This window comes from Myotis brandtii, unplaced genomic scaffold (assembly GCF_000412655.1).
Source record: "Myotis brandtii unplaced genomic scaffold, ASM41265v1 scaffold2876, whole genome shotgun sequence".
NCBI lineage: Eukaryota > Metazoa > Chordata > Mammalia > Chiroptera > Vespertilionidae > Myotis > Myotis brandtii.
Genome location: NW_005360987.1, coordinates 55,062 through 62,780, shown reverse-complemented (window position 1 = coordinate 62,780; position 7,719 = coordinate 55,062).

The window sequence follows — 7,719 nt, the reverse complement described above, 5'->3', positions numbered from 1 at the left end:
TGTCTACTCTACAAACTGAGAAAGAAACCAGAGAGATACAAATAATGCATTGTGGAGTGATGAGCTTAAGAATGTTGGTATGTAGCAGATCCTGTTCAAAAAAAAGTTTTAGGCTCACATTGAGTAATTTCAGAAAAAACTCTTTAAAATTTATGTTTTAATATTTTTATTGAGATACTAGAGGCCTGGTGCACAAAATTTGTGCATGGGTAGGGTCCCTAGGCCTGGCCAACCATCAGGGCCGATCCGGGCCGATCCGGGCCTTCTGGCTGTCAACCAGGGGCCTTCCTTCCAGCTGCTGGCTGGGGTCAACTGCCCACTTAGGCCTTCCTTCATTCCGCACCACCCCCTGGTGGTGAGCACATGTCATAGTGAGCGATCAAACTCCTGGTCTCCCAGTCAAACTCCTGTGGGGACACTTTGCATATTAGCCTTTTATATATAGAGATAGTTTACACACATATAGATAGTTTACACACATTTACTAAGATAATTTACTAAGTTCGATTATCTTAGTAAATTTCTAGTGTTATGTATTCGTTAACAAAATCCAGTTTTACAATATTTTTATCACCTCAAAACTATCTTTTTGCCCACTTACAACTAATTACCACTTCCACTTTAGCATAGGAAACCCCTGATCACTTTCTGTCTTTACACATTTGTGTTTTCTACATATTTCATATAAATTGAATCATAAAATATGTGGCCTTTTGTATCTGGCTTCTATTTGGTGAATGTTTTACAGGGTTATTCATGTAGAAGTATGTATCAATATTTTATTCCTTTTAATTGCAGAATAGGCTTCTATTAAATGTTTATACCACATTTTGCTTATCCATTTACAGCTGATGAACATTTAGATATTTCCAGTTTGGAGATGTTAATAATGCTGCTGTGAACATTTGTGCACATTTCATTGTACTGATACATATTTTCATTTGTTTTGGGTAGATACCTTGGAGTGCAATTACTAAGTCATATGGTAAATTTATGTCTAATTTTTAAAGAAACTGCCAAGGTTCTTTTTAAAGTAGTCACACCAGTTTTACATTCCTACGATGAATTCATGAAGGTTTCATATTTTCCACATGTTTACCAATACTTAGTATTCATGAAAAACTGCTAATAGAAGAATATGCTTGAGTATTAAATAAAAAAATGAGAAGAAATTTAACTGAGGAATATGTTAGGTAACATTCAAGAGACATTCAAGAGTATTACAATAAGGAAGATATATGGAGCTATGGCTGAGTTACTAGAAATAGGTTAGATACATAGATAGATATCAGACCCTTGAGGTCATTATAACTTTTTCATTTGTTTATACAGCAAATGAAATTATTGCTTCTATTCTAGCCCTAAGGCCTTCTTCTCCATGCAAAGACTCTATTGACTAGAGATTGCTGTTTTAGGTTCATTCTGTCTGAACCTGAGGGAAACCAGGGTGTTCCCCTCACTCCATTTTTATCTGCATTTTCTTTTTCTTGCATCTTCTCAGTCATGGTAGATCAGTAGTTTTCATCTTGGAGTAGTTTTTCTTTTTAAAACAATATAGCACACATTTGAGTATCAGTTGTGACCTTAACACCACCTACGTATCAGATGTTATGGAATGTCCCACTGACCCTCTTTTTATTAGTGTACCTCATTCACTGTCTTCCATCACAAAAGACCAATAGAAATCATAGAAGAGGTTCTCCCAAAGCTTATACAAAAAAGTTGACCAAAATAAAAGCAAAATCATCAAATATAAATAAATTGAACCACATCCAAGTAAAAAGCTTCTGCACAGCAATGGAAGCCATCAACCAAATGAATAGGCAAACTAACAGAACAGGAGAAAATATTTGCAAATCATATATCGTATGAGGGGTTATTATCCAAAATATGTTAAAATCTCACACAACTCAATAGCAGAATCCAAACAATCTAATTTAAAAATGGGCAGAGGATATAAATAGACATTTTTCTGAATAAGACATATAAATGGCCAAAGGTACACGAAAATGTGATCAGTTCAAGATGGCAGCAGAGTAGGTGCAAGGTACACTCATCTCCTCCCAGGACCAAACTGGAATTACAACTGAAATATAAAACAATCAACCTGAATAACCAATTGAAGACTAGCTGCACAGAAGTCTTATAACCAAGAATTTACAGAACAAGCTATATCCAGACTTATAAAAAGTGTGGAGACATGAAAATGGCTGTCCTCACATTCATGGGCAGAGGCTGATATTCTAGAGGGATATCTCAGCTGGAAAGATTCCTGCTGAGGATCATGGGGATCTCAATCCCATGCCAGGTTCTGCAGCCCAGAGAACCAGAGCTGGGAAGAGGTTCACACATAGCAAGTGGCTATGAAAATTATCAAGGATTCTGTAGGCTAGGGAGAGATGAGGGTTTTACAGGTGCCCTCTAAAAAGGCCAATACACAAAATCTCATTCATAGGCATTCACCCTGGTCTGTGGAGGAGGGAGAGCAGATTGGAGTAGAGTCATATGAGGAGAGGCTGGGGTTTGTGGCTCTGGAAGAGAATTAATGGGATAGCAGCTAGAACCCCTGTACTGAGTCACTCTCCTACACTGTAGACACCATCTGTCTAGGGTGGAGCATGCCCTTCCATGTGGCATTAGCATGGGGAAAAGCAATAGCCTGCATCCTCTGGACTCACCCTGTGGAGGTCACACCCTGCTGAGATGTTATCGGCTGGGCTGGAGTAATAGGTCTAGCAGAAACCCAAGGTGTCAGTGACTGAGTTGTGTGGCCTTGGGGGTGGGGCCATACCCCACACTTTCCCACGAACCTGACTGGCACCTTCACTGCATGGGACATCCACTAGCCCCACCCTACTAATACTCAGTGGCCCAACCTTCTGGGCTTGAGCTTCTGACTAAATCTGGCATAGATTGAGTTGTGTGGCTCTAGGATGGGGTCTACTTTTTTCCTTGCAAGCCAAACCAGTGCAGAACCTCCCCTTTACATGGCAAAATTTTGGTCTGTGTAAGCCTGTGTGAACTTTGCTGGTCTTACCCTGATGACTCCATAAGATTCTATGCCACCAAGGTCTGTGGGCATACGTCAAGAGACAGCTAGACCTGGTATACCCTGGGACTTTTGTTGAGTGGCCTCAGACTGAGCACTAGCACCGAGTTTGACCTGCATCAGTCTGGTGCACACCACTTGTTCCTATGTGGTGACTGAGTACATACTTCATGCAATTCAAGTATCGCCAAAAGCTCTTTCAGTGATTGAGCATAACAGGGATCTGGCAGGTGGAGATAGGCAAGGGCAGATCTCAGGGAGCCTTGAGCCTTCTACTGACCAGCCCCTGGACTTACTGCTGGTGAAATCTGGCCTTGATGTGCAACTTGGTCTTTATCATGCACACAAAGGCCCAGGAGGGGCAGCTACAAACTGTGGATCATTTTGTAGCTCCAAACAAGTTGCCCAGGGACAGTCACAGACAGTATCTGACAATGACCTGCAACAGAGTCCCTCCCAAGAGATGTCAAACAGACACACCCATGGCCAGCTTCAGACAATATCCAACTGAGCAGGATCCAATTAGCATCACAAGCTACATATCCAATGGGAGAGCTCAGCAGGCACCAGACCCTGCTGAGGCAAAATCTGCTTTGTGTGGTCAGCACTTGCACAGCAGTTCCTACACATGGTTGATCCTCACAGCCTGCCAGCCTGAGGGTCCTCCACACAGGCACAAGCCAATAGCAATCAAGACTCAATTACAACAGCAGAGCTCCCACAACCTACACAAGGGAGTTTTCTGGAGCACCCACTTCAGGTAATCAAAAAACTGTGACACTGGGTCCCACAGAACACCTACTACATAAGACTACACTGCCAATACTAGGAGACATAGCGGATCTACCTTTCATAGGAAAAAAACACACAAAGATGCAGCCAAGATGGGAAGACAAAGAACATGCCCCAAATTAAAGAACAGAAGTTGCTGGGAAAAGTGCTGAATGAAATGGACGCAAGCAATATACCAGTTCTAGTTAAAAAAAATGGTTATAAATATGCTCAAGGAACTTAGTGAGAACTTCAATAGCGTGAAGAAGGACATAGAAACCATGAAAATGAAAAACTTAGTGAGAACTTCAATAGCATGAAAAAGGACATAGAAACCATGAAAATGAAACAGTCAGAAATGAGAAATGCAATATCTGAAAGAAGAATACACTAGCAGCCAATGCTCAACCACACCAGCTGGGCACCAGATGGATTCCAGATGAATTTTTTTTTATATCTTCAGAGCATTTCACCCAAAACCAACAGAATATACATTCTTTTCAAGTGCATATGTAACATTTTCTAGAATAGACCACATGTTACACACAAAACAAGTCTCAATAAATTTAAGAAGATGAAATCACATCAAGCATCTTCTCAGTCTATATGGTATGAAACTAGAAACCAATTAAAAAAAAACCACTGAAAAACAAATGGAGACATGGAGGCTAAATCACATATTATCAAACAGTGAATGGATTAACAATGAGATCAGGGGAGAAATCGAAAGATACCTTGAAACAAGTGACAATGAGAACACAGAAACCCAAAATATATGGGACCCAGCAGTCCTAAGAGGAAATTCATAGCAGGCCCACCTGAAGCAAAAATAAAAATCTCAAATAAACAATATAACTTTACACTTAAAGGTGCCAGAAAAAGAACAACAAACAAAAAAGCCTAAAATGAGTAGAAAAAAATAACCAAGATCACAGTAAAAATAAATGAAATGGGGTAAAAAAATACAAAAAATCAATGAAACCAAGAACTAGTTCTTTGAAAAGATAAAGATGGACAATTTTTAACCAGACTCATCAAGAAAAAAAAGTGGACCCAAATAAAGAAATTCAGAAATGAAAGACAAGAAGTAACAACTGACTCTATGGAAATACAAGAGATAATAAGACAATATTACAAACAACTGTATGGCAACAAATTAAACAATCAGGATGACATGAATAAATTCCTGGAAACATACCACCTTCCAAAACTGAATAAGGAAGAATATGGAAATCTAAATAGACAGATAAAGTAATGAAATTGAAGCAGTAATGAGAAAAACTCTCAACAAACAAAAATCCTGGAACTGATGGCTTCACAGGTGAATTTGACCAAACCTTTAAAGAAGAACTAACACTTAACCTCAAACTATTCCAAAAACATCAAGAGGAGGGAAGACATTGAAGCTCATTTTATGATGCCAGCATTATCTTAATTTCAAAAGCATTTAACAACATTACAAAGAAAGAAAATTATAGCCAATATCTCTGTTGAACATAGATACTAAAATCCTCAACAAAATATTACCCAACTGAATCTAGCAATACATTGAAAAGTCCATTAATCATGATTAAGTGGGATTTATTCCAAGAATGCAAGGTAGGTACAATAAAAACAATGTGATACATACATCACATAAATGAAATGGGGTATAAAATCACATGATCATATGAATAGATAAGGAATAAAACATTTCATAAAACCCAACACCCATCTATGATATAAACTCTCAGCAAAGTGGAATAGAGGGAACATACCTCAATACATATATGATGAAACCAGAGACAACATTGTACTCAACAGGCAAAAACTAAAAGTGTTTCCCTTAAGATCAGGAAGAAGACAGGGATGTCCACTGTCACCAGTCTTATCAGCATAGTACTGGAAGTCCTAGCCACAGCAATCAGACAAGTAGAAGAAATTAAAGACATCTGATTTGGAAAGGAAAATGTAAAACTATCATTATTTGCTGATGACATGATACTGTATATTGAGAAACCTAAGGATTCCACCAAAAAAACTACTAGAACTGATAAATAATTGCAGTAAATTAGAAGGGCAAAAATAAATATCCAGAAATCAGTTGCATTTTTGTATATCAATAATGAACTAATAGAAAAGAAAACAATCTGATTTACAATTGCATAAAAAATTCCTAGGAATAAATTTAACCAAGGATATAAAAGACCTCTACTCAGAAAATTATGAGACACTTAAGAATGAAATGGAAGAACATACAAATAAATGGAAGCATACAATGTGTTTTTGGGTAGGAAGAATTAATATCATTAAAATTTCCAAATTACCCAAAGCTATGAATAAATTCAACATCATTCCTATCAAGGTACGAATGGCATAGTTCACAGAACTGTAACAAATATTTCCAAAATGTATATGGAAGCACAAAAGACCCCAAATAGATAGAGCAATCTTGATAAAGAAGAACAAAGTTAAAGGAATCATGATACCTGATATCAAATTATATTGCAAGGCTATAGTAATCAAAACAGCATGGTACTGGCATTAAAGCAGACATAAAGGTCAATGGAACAGAATAAAGAGCCCAGAAGTAAACCCATGCCTTTATGGTCAATTAACACTTGACAAAGAAGGCAAGAACATACAATAGAATAAAGATAATCTATTCAAAAATGGTGTTGAAAAATTGGACAGATATCTGCAAAAAAAAAAAAAAAAAACCAAAAAAACACAAAACCAGACCTCCTTCTTACATTGCACAGAAGAATAAACTCAAAATTGATTAAAGACTTTAATTACAGACCCAATACCATAAAAGTCCCAGAAGAAAACATAGGCTGTAAAATCTTGGACATTTTTTGGAACAATATTTTTTTCTGATATATCTCCTCAGGCAAAGGAAATAAAATAAACAAATAAACAAATGAGACTACATAAAACTCAAAAGTTTTTGCACAGCCAAGTATATCAACAAGGAAATGAAAAGACAACCCACTGACTGGGAGAACATATTCACCAATGATAGGTCTGATAAGGTTTACTATCCAAAATTTATAAACAACTTAAACTACTCAACAGAAAACAAACAAACAAAACAAAACAAAAACAATCCAAATAAAAAACAGGCAAAGGCCCTGAATAGACAATTCTCCATAGAGGACATAATATGGGCAGTAGACATGAAAAGATGCTCAATGTTACTAATCATCAGATAAATGCAAATCAAAACCACAATGAGTATATCACTTCACACCTGTTAGAATGGCTATCATCAATAAATCAATGAACAATAAGTGTTGGTGAGGATGTGGAAAAAAGGGAATGCAGGTTGGTACAGGCACTGTGAGAAACAATATGGAGTTATCACACAAAATTTAAAATGGAACTTTCTGATGGCCCAATGATTCCACTTCTGGCAATGTATCTGAAGAACCCTAAAACACTAATTTGAAATAATACATGCAAGCTTATGCTCATTGCCACATCTATATCATAAAAGGCCTGTGGTCATGACGCCGTAACAGCATCATGACCACAACCAGTCACCAGGAGGTGCATGGAGCACCTCCTGCAGGCCAGGACTTGTGGCTTGCATGGGGCTGGCAGGGCTCGCGCAGGGCTGGTCTGGGGTCCTGCCAGGGCGACGGGTCTAGGTCTCGCGCGATTTTGTACGCTGGGCCTCTAGTCCTATATAATAAAAGCATAGTATGCAAATTGTCCCCTCAACCTGGAGTTCATCCAGGAGTTTGACCAGGGGGCAGGGTCTGCCAGGGGAAGGGAGGGAGGCCCCTGCAGCAGCAGGTGGCTGGGATAAGGGAGGGAGTACCAGTCGGCAGCTGGCAGCTGCTAGGGACCCTACCAATGCAGGTATTTCATGCACTGGGCCTCTAGTTATTTATAATAGCCAAGGCTTGGTAGCA